At 42.7% G+C, this 15,072-nt stretch overlaps 1 long non-coding RNA gene across 1 annotated transcript; it reads left to right on the plus strand.

Annotated features, from left to right (window-relative positions):
- Nucleotides 1-338: 338 nt before the first annotated feature.
- Nucleotides 339-831, plus strand: LOC143728919 (uncharacterized). The gene is made up of 3 exons (XR_013199922.1): nucleotides 339-511; nucleotides 623-684; nucleotides 770-831. It is a non-coding gene; the product is annotated as an uncharacterized LOC143728919 (long non-coding RNA).
- Nucleotides 832-15,072: the final 14,241 nt, after the last annotated feature.

Raw genomic sequence — 15,072 nt, forward strand, 5'->3', positions numbered from 1 at the left:
AAATGCACGCAAAGGCCCGAAAAAAGGAAATTGTCTGACCACATGCTGTTAGTTGATGGCTTGGCTTTGTAAATGCTAATTTGTTTTGGGACTGGCAGCTCAAGATTGCCCCTATTCCCCTGCCCCCCTCATTAGTATTCAGGAAAGGTGGGCTGATAAGTGCTTTACATTGTGTCAATCTACAACAAAGACTGTAGACCCTGAAAAGCAGTTTGTATCTGGGTGTCCTCTGCTCTTCAAGATGGCTTGCAAAAGATCGCTGGAGTTTTACGGAGAGCAGAGTAGAGATGTTACTCCTTTACGTCGGGACAATGTGGCTATTCAAACTCTGAGTCCGAACGAAAACAGACTGGTGTATATGGTAAATGCAAGTTTGAAGAGGATATTTGAAAAGCTGGAGACGATGGACAAGAGGTTGGATAAGATGGAGGCTGACATCAATGAGCTCAAAGAGGCAAAAGAGGAGCCTGCTTCAAAGAAATTAAAGAGAGCTGGGAATAATTCTGTTGCGGTAAGTTATTTTCTGACCGTCACAAACATTTGGCGGTGTCCGCTTAACTTCGTGTGCTTTATTTATTAATGTATTTGAATTGAGCCCTCATACTATGTTGGATGTTTACAGGAAGCTGTACGGAGATTGCACAATGGGGAAAACAACATACACAAATATGACCCACAGACAAGGTATATCTTTAAAACTATTGTTTCATAACAGTCCTTTCTTCTAAATTATATTTTTAATCAACCTTCTTTAATTACTGCTCCACAGTCTATCCTCCCCCCACAACCTCGAGGTCACAACCTATCTTTATAATGGCGTCTCCATGGCTGTACTGGACGTAGATCCCGCTGTTGTTAAAGGTAAATCACAAGAGAATGTCCCAAGGCTACAACTATTTAACTGTATAGATTAGTTAGTTATAAATAAACACATTCTCCCCCCTCACTATCTCCCTCTCTCTAGCATCCTGCAAGACGTATTTTGAAACTGTTAGAAGGGGTTACAGGATGGCCCAAGCTAAGAACAAAGACAAGATGGAGGACAGCAGGATCATTGTGCGCATGAGACAAAGAAAAAGAAGAGTAAGTGTAAATAAATATAAATCTCAGTAAAAGACTCAGCCTGGGAGAGGCTCCCATCCCAACCAATTTGATATTTTCAGTGGTTTAATTACTTTTTTCCCTCCTATTTTGCAGCTGCTGAGCAGCAGGACTGGCGTTCTCCAGACAAGAGGAAGAGGCAGCTATCTGGAAGACTACAACAGTTGACCACATATCTGAAGAGGAGGATGCTATCTTGGATGGAAAGTCGGTGTGGGTTGTTCGGCCTCCAACCCGTAGTACAGTTTTGTCTGCGCTGTGTGGGGTGCTACAAAAAAGACTGGAAGCAGACCAGAAGTACTTGGGAACTCATCATGCACGAGTTGGTGCAGATCGAGTCGCGGTGGAGACCACAGAAGCTGGCCTGTGAATTATTTTAGTATTACGCATCTAAATATTATTCTATAGTATAATTTGAATATTCTGTTGTTTTTTTATATATAGTATTATTTATATTATAAAGTATTATTTATAGATTGTATTATATATAATTCTATATAGTTTTCTATATATATACTGCATTTATATATTCTATACAATTCCATATTGTTATCTATTTATAAATTGTATTATTTATATATTGTACTATTTATATATTCTAAAGTATTTGTATATTATATTGTTTTCTATATATTATACACAGGCCTTATATATTATATGGGGTTATATATTGTATGACTAATAGTAAAGTGTATTCTGTGCTAATGTATTTTTATTTATAGAATTTTGACTGTGTGTATATATATGTCATGTGCCCAGTGTCATTTACAAATAATAAAAATAACAAACTCAACTTTGTCTATCTGATTGTCTTGACATTATAACCATGAACACCAATGATAATAAATATTAATAATGAGTAATAATAAACCCAAATGAGGCCATAAACTGGACCAATAGTGTGGGGGTTTAGAGGAGGGACAAAGCATTGAGCAGCCAATCCTATGTAAGACCTCTGACCAATTGAAGGAGGCCACTGCCTTGTGTCCCAAAGGTGTGAAATGCTAATATTCCCTTGCATTGACCCCGACCGGGGGATTATTCACCATGGTAACTGATGGCCCTTAGTGGCTCCCTACTGTGCCCCAAACTTGGTAGATATCCAGGAGTATTCGGGATTGTGTGACGGGACAGCAAACTCCCGTACACACACGTTTATTTGTGGAGTACACAGGAGTACTCAGGAGTTTTACATGCCCGATTACAGCTCTTTTCACGCAGTGGTGGATCCTGCAGTTCCTGAAAAGAAAAAAGAAAAGTAAATTAAAATTAAGAGAGATAAAAGCAATCATTGGAGGTTTTTTTATTTTATTATTTTATTATTTATTATATAATATATCCATGAGCCATGGTAGTGCCTGTTTATGATGACACGGCTGTGATGGGCCATTAGACCGCAATGGGCCGCACGAGGACATGGTGTAATAGACAACATAGAGACAACGTCCTATGGACCACACATAGAAGCCATAATAGCGCAAGGTCCAAATGACCACATAGAGACAAGGCCCTATGGACCACACATAGAAGCCATAATACCGCAAGGTCAAAATGACCACATAGTGTCACGTGTCTGTCCTGTCTCGTATTGCACATGGGTGTCTTTGTTATGTTGGGCCATGTGCTCTTGTCATTGTTTGATCCCTCCCCCTCGTTACCTGATTAGTGTTTGAGTTCTTCCACCTGTTCCCTCTTGATTTGTTCCCTATTTAAGTCTCTTCTTGTTTGCTGTCTTCGTCGGATCTTTGTCTTATGTTACCCCTGTTCCTTGTGATGGTCTTCGTGTTCTTGGTCAGTGTTTGTCATTCTAGTTCAGTTCTGTTTTATGTTTCATTGATTATGTTTTCCCCCTTGTGGGTTTTTGCTTTGTGTTTTTGTTTTCATTTGTTAATAAATATCCTTTTACTGCACTTGAGTCCTCTTCTCCACTTTTTGTAAATTGTATCGTGACACATAGAGACATGGCCGCGATGGACCACTTGATCATGATGGGCCGCACATGAAAGCCGTTGAGTCGCCGGTCATGATAGACCACATAAACACAAGGTCAGCTTGACCACAGGCCATGATAGTCCACATAAACACAAGTTCAGCTTGACCACAAAGCCGTGATAGACCACATAAACACAAGGTCAGCTTGACCACACATCTGTAATAGACCACACATAAGCGAGGCCGCGATGGACCAACATACCTCAATGGGCACACGCAGACAAGTCACGATGCCCACACGGCCATGATAGACCACATATAAGCAAGGCCATGATGGCCACTAGACCCCGATGAGCCACACACTCAGGACAGGCCACGATAGACTGCACGGCCATTGGACCACATAAAACCGAGGCCGCGATGGATCACAAGGCCATGATGGCCGCATATAGGACAAGGCCACAGTAGGCCACACGGCCATGGGAGACCACAGAGACGAGCCGCTTAGGAGCCACAACGGCCGCTAATGCCACACTGAAATGAAACTTATAAGACAGGGCTACTAAGCCACACAGAACCAAGGCCACAATGGACCACAGACCGCAATGGGCCAAGCATAGGACAAGGCCACGATAGGCCACGCGGCCATGATAGACCACACGGAACGAAGGCCACGATTGACCACAGACCATGAGTGGCCACACATAGGACAAGGCTGCAATAGGCCACAGAGCCGCTAAATGCCACACATAGACGGGCTAAACATAGACACAGCCATTTAGCCACATGAAACCAAGACCTCTAGAGGTCACTAGACTACGATGGGCCTTAGAGGACAAGGCCACAGTAGGCCACACAGCCATGGGACACCACAAAGACGAGACCACTTAGGAGCCACGACGGCCGCTAATGCCACACAAAGACGAAACCTATAAGACAGGGCTACTAAGCCACACAGAACCAAGGCCACGATGGGCCACACATTGGACAAGACCACAATAGGCCATACGGCCATGATAGACCACACGAAATGAAGGCCGCGATGGACCACAGACCATGAATGGCCACACATAGGACAAGGCTGCAATAGGCCACAGAGCCGCTAAAGGCCACACATAGACGAGCTGAACATAGACACAGCCATATAGCTACATGAAACCAAGACCTCTAGAGGTCACTAGACCATGATGGGCCTTGGAGGACAAGGCCACAGTAGGCCACACGGTCATGGGAGACCACAGAGACGTGACCGCTTAGGAGCCACAACGGCCGCTAATGCCACACGAAAGACAAATTCCACAAGACAAGGCCGTTAGGCCACGCAAACACAGGCCTCGATGGACCGTAAAGACAAGGCCAAGATAGGCCACACGGCCAAAATCGACCACACATACCACGGCTATGATAGCCTACTTGGGACGAGACCGAGCTTAGCCAATAGGCCGAGAAGTGTCACATGAAGACGAGAGACAGGCTGAAGACAAGCCACGCGGAACAGAACTTCAACACGGAGACAAAAGCAAACACAAACACAAATATGGCTTATCAGATAATGCAAAATAGAGCTACTGCTCGGTGAATGAGTAGTAAATAAATGTAGTACCACCACCAGTATTTGCAAGGGGATTTACCTGGAACGTTACTAAAGAGCTTGCTGAGCGAGTTTTAAGAAATTTAATCATAGAGAGAAAGGGACAGAAATTATTATTAATCTTTGAGAATGTAAAAGTGACACGCGAGCCTTGAGAGTCGTTCTTGGAGTGTTTGAGGAAAAGAGTATAGAATTTGGGTAAGAAGCGAAGGTCGGAAAAGGAAATACCACGGGCGGGATTGAATATTTTTGGTTTCTGAGGTTAATTCCCCTGCTCGCATGAAACCGTAAAAAGCAGATAAGAAAACAGCTTCGAGCAGATTATTTGAATCGGTGGAAAAGAGACCATTTTGAAGAGAGGAGATTAATCTGTGCAATATCGGCAATGGTGATTGGCAGGCGTTTGGCAGACGAAAAATTAGAATCAAAGTATTTGGCATAGAATTGGACACCGGCGAGCAATCTTCGTAGAGAAGAAATTTTAAGATTGCGATTTTCAAAATTGAAAACTTGAAAAGAGCAAACGGTCGAAATCAATATGGGAAATAGCGGAATGTGCAGAGAAAAACAAAACATTAGAAAAGCTGACCATGCAGAAGTATATACTTTTATAGTGGAGGGAGCGACGCCCAGTGAGAAATAGTGTCTAGCCGAGATAAGCAACTCCTCTTATTTAGCATTATGGCTGCTGGGGGGGGGGGGGGGGGGGGTTTGGGGGGGGGGGCATGGTGTTGGATCCAGATTGGCTAAAGGGCAAAGCCGTCTGAAAGCCTGAAAACGAAAGCGAGAGAGCGCGTCAGCGATGGTGTTATGGTGACCGGGCATGTGAGCAGCACTGATTATAAAGTTGTAGATGACGTATTGCCAGATTAAACGCCTCAGGAAAGCATGATCTTAGGGCAAGAAGATCTGCCTTTGTTAATGATTGCGACTGTGGCTTCGTTATCGCAAAACATCAAGATGCGTTTATGCGACCATGCCGAACCCCAGATGAGGCTAGCAACGGCGAGAGGATAGATCTCGTAGAGCGCGGATGAGATTGAACGAGAATCTGATTTAGGAAAATAGTTTGGACATTTTTCTGCAACCCATTGGCCTTGAAAGAAGATCCCGAAACCGATGGAAGGGGCGGCGTCGGTGAGTAATTCGACGATGGAGCATGACTCAAAATCATCATTGTAGAAAAAAGAAATCCCGTTCCAATCGTTCAGCAAGCACGTCCAGAAACTGAGATCAGACAAGCAGCCTTCGTCTAGTCGGATCGAATTACTTAAATTTGGAACGGAGTGAGCCAATGTTAACAACCGAGAAATGAAAGCCCTGCCTTGTAGAATAATACTCATGGCAAAATTTAATTGGCCGAGCAGGGACAGCATATCACGCTTTGATACAACTGATCGCTGATCGTGTCGAGAGTGATGCCTAGAAATTCTAGCGAAGTGGAAGGGCCCATGGTTTTTTCAGAGGGGAGGGGAACGCCTACGTCGCTGAAAATCTGTTTAAGTATGTCTAGAATTGGAGATTGGATAGATGGAAAATCGATCAACAAAAAATCGTTGAGCAGATGTAAGACGAAAGGCAGCTTGCAAACGTTCAGCAAGATCCAGCACAGAGCTTCTGAAAGATTATTAAAAATATGGGGGCTGCTTCTACACCCGAAAGTGAGCCTTACTGCGAAATAGAATTTTGAATGCCATTTAACTCCGAAAAGTGGCCAGTCTGAAGGATGGATTGGCATAGTCCTGAACGCATCGGTGATATCAGCTTTAGCCAACCCAGCTAGCTTAATTAAATGAATAGCATTGTCAACTGATGCATAGTGAAGAGAAAAAGGTGGAAGAGGAATACATTCGTTTACACTTGCTTTGTAAGAGGAACGAGGGGAAGACATATCGAAAATGAGGCTTTTTTTTGCCTGAGTATTTGCGTGTAGCTACACCGATGGAATTGATCCGAAAAGGAGAGAAGGGAGGAGAAGCAAAAGGGCCAATAACATATCCTTTACTAACTTCTTTCTCTCAAAGCAGAAACCACGTCTGGTTAAATTGTGGCTGATTGCAAGTTTTTAGCTAAGAAAGTGGTAGTGAGTTGGGAAAGGATGCCCACCCGAAACCCTTGAGACAGACTGGTAATTAGGTAATCGACGAAGGTCGAATCAGGATGGGAAGAGAGGTAGCGTGACAGAACTGCAACGTTAATAGGAGTAGAAGGGCTGACTGTTGATCAGAATTTTGTTCCGGTTTGGGGCTTTCCTGCAGGGTGTTGGTCTGTACCGGCGTGGACAGACTGATTTCGGGTGCGGATCCTTGCAAAAGCTAAAAATATGAGTAAATCAACAATTAGGAAATGAGCAAACAGATTCATTAAAGTTCGCGCAAAGAGCAACACCGTTGTGGACTGCATGATGTGGACGGAGCGATTGCGGCCATCATGGGCGGGCCTTACTTTTTTACAGCGTTCCGCTGGTAAAAGCTTTAGGGCAGAATGGAGCAGAGTGACCGTGTGAGCTACAGATAGAGCAAGCCAGACTTTTTTGACTTCCGAAATGACGAATGAGCAGTTCAGTGTCGATGACAGACCAATCTAGTTTTGAATTGTACAGTGTGATAAAGGAGGCTGATTTAGCAGAGAATGACTTGTGGTATTCGTAAAAAAGGGTGCCCCCGTACCTTTGGTTAAAATCAGCCATCATAGCTTAATAGAGGTCGAGCTCTTCCCTTCTTTCAGGAAAGGTTTGGCACAAAATGTCTCTGAAAATGCTAAAAGCAATAACAAATTCGGAAAAAGAAAGATTGCGCTGGAGTCTGGGATCGGAAGTTTTGAGAAAGACTACCACGTCACCACAGTCGACCATTTTCCTGTTGGCTGCAGGCGAAGTAAGTAGTAGAGTAGCCAAATTAATGCCCTTACCTTGTAAGATATTAGCTCTTATATTTGGAGACACAGTAGCTGCGGCTGGTGAAACGAATCGCCTACCAAATGACTGAGCAGGGGCTGCCGTAGCGAGATTGAAGGCTGGATTAGCGAGAGGAGCGGGAGCGGGAGCGTCCAGAAATGGAGTTTGAGCCATGTATGGAAGAGCTTGCTGGTAAGATGAAGAAGGCGCACTCGATGAATCGTTGCATCCGGAGGTAGAAGGACCGGCCAGAGGAATAGCTGCATCGTTCGTGACGGGATTCGGGCTGGTGGGAGGATTAGCGAAAGTATTTTCAAACTTAGCCATCTTTGTGATTCTAGCCCTTTAACAGTTTGTGAGAGGCTTTGGACTGTTGGGATGAGGAGAGAATTTGAATCCGCGAAATCGGAGTTAAGGATAGGAGATGGAGCCCGAGCATTCAGAGAGGATCTTTTTGCTGGAGGGGTTGATGAAGACTTGGCTGTCCTCTTCCTGGTGCTTGTTTTGGCTGATTTGACAAGGAAGAAGTTGATGGAGACTGAGCCGTTGGATTAGGAGGTTTGCCCAGAGTATTTTGGGCCAGGAGAACCAGATCCTCTCTGGGCAGTTTGTGGTTGAAGGGAATACCAGCTGCCACGAGAGGGTTGGCTATGTTGTCCGAAGACCAGTGTGCCCATGGAGAGTCGCGGCACTGACGACGTGTGCTGCGCCTTGCATCAATAGAAGGTGGCTGGACGAAATCATCGTCGGATTCGTCGGACACGCTGATTGAGTCTTCCTGACAGAACTTACGCTAAAGCTTCCATTTCTGAGAAAAAAAAAACCCTTTTTGATAAGTGCAGGGGTTTACATTATCCTCTGCATACTCGGCTATATCAACCTCTTAGTCTCAAAGAAATTATTTGAAAATGAAATACAAGTAATGTTGACTACATTCATCAAACGCAGTCATTTAACTCTGTTACCATTACCAACTTATTGGCAGAAAATTATTTCAAACACTTATTTTTTCTGTTATGTATCAGAAATAAAAGTTTATCAGTACTAACAAAACAACATTTGGTCCAAGCTAGCCCCTAGTAAGTGACTACTTATTTGTGCTAAATTTACAGCCCTGTTAAGTAAAACCCTGCTACCCAATCTGGTGTGGATTTTTATTTTATTTTTTATATTATTTATCTTAGCAACGCAGAAGTAAGCTATTTTCTGTGATTGTGTGGGCCCCCCAGATTCCTTAGCCGCTATAGTAAATAACTTGAAGAATAACAAAATGCAGTAAATGATCAAATAATTTGTGCATTTATGTGTGTTTATGATTTTGATAATATTAAAATAAAATGACAAGAAATATCAGTTTTGCAAAATCAAGCAGCATAAAGGACCATTTTTGCACAACTAAAATAACTGGAAGTGGATAAGACCGGAAGCCTCAACACAATCAAGTTATATTGGCTGTGCTTGCTCTTAAGAATAAGGTGAAGAGACTGTTTATTTACAAATATATACAGGATCACATGTGATAATAACATGTAATTGGCCACTGGTATCAGGGTTGCACCAAAACATGGAAAATTAAAAAAAAAAAAAAAAGATTTTAGAGGAACTGCATTTGAAGGTTAAGCACCTCTTTTTACTGACTTTTTTTTAAGTTTAAGATCTTACTTTATAGCATATTCAAAGAAAGGGCAATATGACCTCTTTAAAAGATTCCACCAATATTTTAAAATGTGACACCACAACCACTTTAACAAAATGTTTTCCCAATAACACACTGATGTCCTAATTTAGAGCCAAGCTGTTCATTTTCATCTGCTTATTAGAGCCAAAAAGATGTGTTTGAAGTCATTTATCAAAGAATCAATACTGCAATGAAGTTTCTAATCTAATTGCTGTCACGCCGCTAAAAGCTGTAGCAGCACTTTGCATTGGACAGACACAGCAGGGTCCCTGCAAGAAATTATGGTTTATTTCTCTTGAGCCCATTGTTAACCCTTTAATGCTGCATTTTTAGAAAGCATAAAGTAGGAAACCGCAGGAGTTGACATGGTTCTTTTAAATAGGCTACTAATTAATTTTGTGTTGTGAGAAAATGTTCAACTGTCGACATGATGTTCCTTCAAAATAATTTTCTCCTAAAAGAACGTCACCTTTGTTGATCACACTGTGTGGGGTTGTCCATCAATCATCAAGCCAATCCCAAGGCACATTAGCAGCCAATCAAACATTGCTATTGCGTCAAAGCACTCTGGGAGCTGGTTTTGACAGTTGACCACAATTAAGATGTATGGGGGAATGTGGCATTTGGGACCTGTCCTAAATATAACCCGTTCATACATGCCACGCTTGTACTAGATTTTTTTGCAAGGTCTTTATTATAAGTTAGCCACAATCCTAAATAACCAAATTAATTGTACATACTCTATAATATCTATCATATCAAATTTCCAGCACATATTCAGGGTGTTTCATTTTTGAACACCTGTTTGTGTTTTAAACAAATCTTTGTGGTTTGCTTATATGCAAAGCACCCCATGTTCACATTCATGTAGCTTAATTCCAAATATATCTTGGCAGTTGAGGTTTACGATACAAAACCTTTCTAGACTATTCAGTGAACCACCTAAATAAAGCACTTGTCAAGATCTCATGAAATAATAATGCAATTTACAGAACGTATCAGAGAATCAATAGGTAAACAAATCTTTTTCATAATCGGATTCAAAAGATTGGTTTCACTAGGATGAATCAACATACACATTTTGCCCATTGAGACTGTTTTAAAAGACTTTGACTAATTCTATGTGACTAATTCAGTGGTGTTTTGTCTGTAAAGAGGGGCAGCATAAATGTTATGAGTTTATTATGGATTCGAATGTAGGGCTGCAGGATGTTTTGGTATTCATGGAATTCTCTCTCCCTTTCTCTCCTACCATCCATGATGAGATGCACCCGTGGAAACCATTGCCTCCACGCTGATATGTCACGAATCAAGTGTGTTCTGTCTGCCTCTCACCTGCCTTTGGGGTCAACAGCTCCCTGTTGATCTTGTGCCACTCCAGTACTATGGCACACATCCACACACTCAACTTATGCAGAGGACACACTCTACTCCATCCAAACCACATCTTTCTGCTGCATCAAATCCATTTCCATGATAGTTTTGAACAGCGGCTCTCAACTGCCGGGTTGTGACCCAAAAATGAGTCACAGGTCTGTTCTGATTGGACCGTGAACAGCAGGGGAAAAATACTAAAGGCAAACATGGACAGGTTAGGTGTCATGCCCTCAATCTCGAAAATCATGAACAAGACTATGCAATGTAAAAGAGGAAAAAGTCTAGAAAACATTAAATACCCTTTCACTTGAAACAAGGATAAATGTAGTTCATTATGTCTTATCCACTGATAGAAATGAAGGAATTTTCCTGTTCTGATTCAAAAAAACATTTAATTTAGTGGAGATTTACATTTAGATTTTAAATTAGATTCACAAAATGGAGATCTGGCTATCTACCATTAGCCTTTTCTGTTTTAGAATAGAACACCAACTTTGCATCCGCATATGCCTTATGCCATTTTCCCCACTTACTAATATGCCTACTTCCTAGCATGCGAAAAACAGTACGCCGTGATGTCAGGGGTGCGTGAAGGGATGAAGCTAAGACACAAGATGCAGAAACAATGGGCTTTTAATTTCAATAATAAAATTTAAAAAAAACAATCAAAAACATTGGGAAAAACAATGTCAGGCAGGACTGGGCAGGCAAGGCAGGAAACGGCAGTACAAGGATTTGGAGGGACAGAAGAGCATATGGCCTGAGCGAACTCGAAACCACACACTCACACAACAAGACAGAGGGCACAGAGAATGAGTGAATGCTCATCCCGTGTGCTCACAGCTGAAGACAAACACACAAAGCATGAATGTTCGAACCCCAACAAAGAACCAAAACCAAACTAGACAGAAGTGCTGGGATCTGAACACCACACTCCACCCACAAAACAACTCATGTGGACAGAAGAGTGTACGGGCTGAGCGGACTCGGAACCGCACACTCACCAAGACAAGAGCGGACGAGTGTCAGAGCTCTGTCACCCAACCAATAATTTACATACCAAAGTGACAGAACCCTGACGTAAAAAGAGTAGTATTTACAGACTACTATGGTATTAAAAAAACAGCTGAAAAGTACCTGGATGGCCTACTATTTCTGCTGAGATTCTGGAGATGCATTCAATTTACACTTTACTATCCACAGGAGATGAGTTGAGAATAGCAGTGAAGTGACACAACTGATGCTGGTAGGTCACATTGTAACACTTTCCTTTTTAAATTAAATTTATGCTGGGGTGCCAGACGGTTATATTGTAAGAGATCCGCTGAGGTGAGTTGTAGTGAGAACCTAAGTGCAGCTATATTGAACTAAACCCAGAATGTGAACAAAACATGATAACTAAACAATAAATACAACCATGAACATGAAACTCACAAACAGCGGAAACAGGGAACCATACAAGACGATTCATTCACTGCTATAGGAGAGGGTGAATTTAATAAACTTGTTAAATCATCTAAATTGACAACATGTATGTTAGACCCTATAACGACTAAACTACTGAAAGATATGCTTCCAGAGGTCATAGATCCTCTTCTTAATATCATTAATTCATCTTTGTCATTAGGATACGTATCAAAAAATTTGAAGCTGGCTATGATTAAACCGCTTGTTAAAAAAACGCAACTTGATCCTACAGAATTAGTCAATTACAGGCCGATCTCGAATCTACCTTTTCTGTCAAAGATACTAGAAAAGGCACTATCTTCACAACTATGTTCCTTTTTAGAAAGAAATTATATCTGCAAGGATTTTCAATCAGGATTTAGACCGTACCATAGTACTTAGGTAGCTCTCATTAGTCACAAATGATTTGCTCTTATCATCCGATCGTGGTTGTATCTCTCTATTAGTGTTACTCGATCTTACTGCTGCATTTGACACTATCGACCACAACATTATTTTAAATAGATTCGGAAATGATGTTGGCATTAGTGGAATTGCACTAGCATGGTTTAAATCATACTTATCTGACCGTTATCAGTTTGTAGCAGTAGATGAAGAGATGTCTTTTCGGTCAAAAGTTTACTATGTTGTACCACAAGGCTCAGTACTAGGACTGTTGCTGTTCACTCTGTACATGCTACCGTTAGGAGGTATCATTAGGAATCAAGGCATTAGTTTTCACTGTTATGCTGATGATACTCAGCTCTATATTTCTTCACGCCCTGACGAAACTTACAAATCCACAAAATTAACGGAATGCATAGCTGATATAAAAAAAAACTGGATGACTAGTAATTTCCTACTACTTAATTCTGAAAAAAACAGAGATTCAAATTATTGGACAAAAAACTTCCTCACGTAATAACCTAGAATACTGTCTAACACTTGATGGCTGCTCTGTCAAGTCCTCATCGTCGGTTAGGAACCTTGGTGTTGTAATAGTGTGACTCTGTGTTTCCGCCTTTTTTCTAGTCTTTTGGTTTAGTCCTGTGCCTCGTTCAGTTTTCCCGCTCCTCGTTTGTCTCCAGTTGTCTCACCTGTGCTTAGTTAATTATCTTCATCTGTATTACCTGTTTTCAATTCATCTTGCTCATCAGTCTCTGTATTTAGTTTCCCTCAGTTCATGCAGTCTTGGTCCGTTCTCGTTTGTATTATGATGTGTGTTGTGACTCCTGAGTTTTTGTTTAAATAAATTCCTGTTTCCAGGTCCTCATCATCTTCCTCGTGATTCCACTACAACTACGTTACCATAACAGGTGTGATATGCTCTCAATTAAAAATGCAGAACAATTAGTTCATGTGTTCATGACATCAAGGCTAGATTATTGTAATGCTCTACTGGGTGGTTGCCCTGCACGTTAAATACATAAACTACAGCTGGTCCAAAATGCAGCCGCTAGAGTTCTCACCAGAACCAGGAAGTATGACCATATTAGCCCGGTTCTGTCAATACTGAATTAGCTCCCTATTAAATATCGTATACATTTTAATATATTGCTGATTTCTTACAAAGCACTAAATCGTTTAGCTCCCAAGTACTTGAGCGACCTCTTAACGCATTATAGTCCTTCACGTCTATTGTGATCTCAATTTTGGCCAGTTGATAATACCTATGTGATGAGGTTGAATGTGTGTGAGGAAGGAAGAAGACAGGGGTTGGCGTGACTGGGACTAGCGCATTCACCGTGTCACCCTGAGTGACACAGCACAACAGGAAACACAGACGTGACGAACAGTATGAAGTCAGGATGAAGTCTCCGTCGGCAGCGACACGCGAGTGCCCATTCCAACTCTCCCTCTCTCTCTCGCTCCCGCCGGCTTTTATGCGGTCTCTCCACGACAGTTACTGCAATCAGACACAGGTGTTCATCATCTCCACTTTACCTACTTACTTACCGCTCAGCTCCCGCCTCTCTCTCCGCCTCTCTCTCGGCGAAGCCACCCTCGCTACAGACCCCCACCGCCCGACTCAGGCTGAACTCCCATCCCAAGAGGTAATAGCGGAGAGTGAGAACAGCCCACCTGATGGATAAACACTTTTTATATGGTGCTGTACATCGTCTCTCTCTGAGAGAGCTTACGACTGATGTACAGCACCGGCTGTTCTTCACCCTCCACCTCCTGGGACAGGACTGCGTCCAGCCCTCTGTCCGATGCAGATCTCCAACTCGCCGTGTGACCTCGAAGGGCCCTTGCCACTTTGCGAGTAATTTCGAACTTGAAGTAGGGAGTGACATAAGCACTTTATCTCCCGGTGCGAATTGACGAAGTCTAGTTCCCCTGTTGTACAGACGACTCTGTTTGTGTTGGGCCTGTAAAAAATTCTCCATTGATAGCCGCCCCAAAGTGTGGAGTTTTGTTCTCAGGTCCAGGACATATTGAATTTCGTTATTGCTAGTCAAAGGCCCGTCCTCCCAAGTTTCCCTAAGGATGTCTAAGACCCCACGGGGCTGACGTCCGTAGAGAGGCTCGAAGGGGGAACACCCTGTGGAGGCTTGGGGGACCTCGCATACAGCGAACAAAAGGGTTTTCTAGCTACTCATCCCAATTTCTGGCATCTTCCCATACAAACTTTCGAATCATGGATTTCAATGAGCGGTTAAATCGTTCCACCAGGTCGTCTGTTTGTGGGTGATAGACACTGCTGGGAATCGATTTAATGCCCAACAATTCGTAAAGTTCACGAATGGTTCGTGACATAAATGGCGTGCCCTGATCGGTGAGAATCTCTTTCGGGATTCCCACCCGGATCGGCACTGCTTCGGGGTATCGCGTTGCGCAATCTACCATGACTAATGCAAAACGATGTCCCCGTGCAGACCGTTCTAATGGCCCGATGAGTTCCATACCAATTCGTTCGAAGGGGACCTGTATTAATGGGAGGTGGCACAAAGGTGCTTTTGGGTTGGCCGGTGGATTCACCAACTGACATTCACGACAAGACCCGCACCACTTGTGCAATTGTTCTCGTGAATGCCCGGCCAGAAAAAT

The sequence above is a fragment of the Siphateles boraxobius genome, unplaced genomic scaffold (genome assembly GCF_051911475.1).
Source record: "Siphateles boraxobius isolate OS27281-9 unplaced genomic scaffold, OSU_SipBor_1 8, whole genome shotgun sequence".
Classification (NCBI taxonomy): Eukaryota; Metazoa; Chordata; class Actinopteri; order Cypriniformes; family Leuciscidae; genus Siphateles; species Siphateles boraxobius.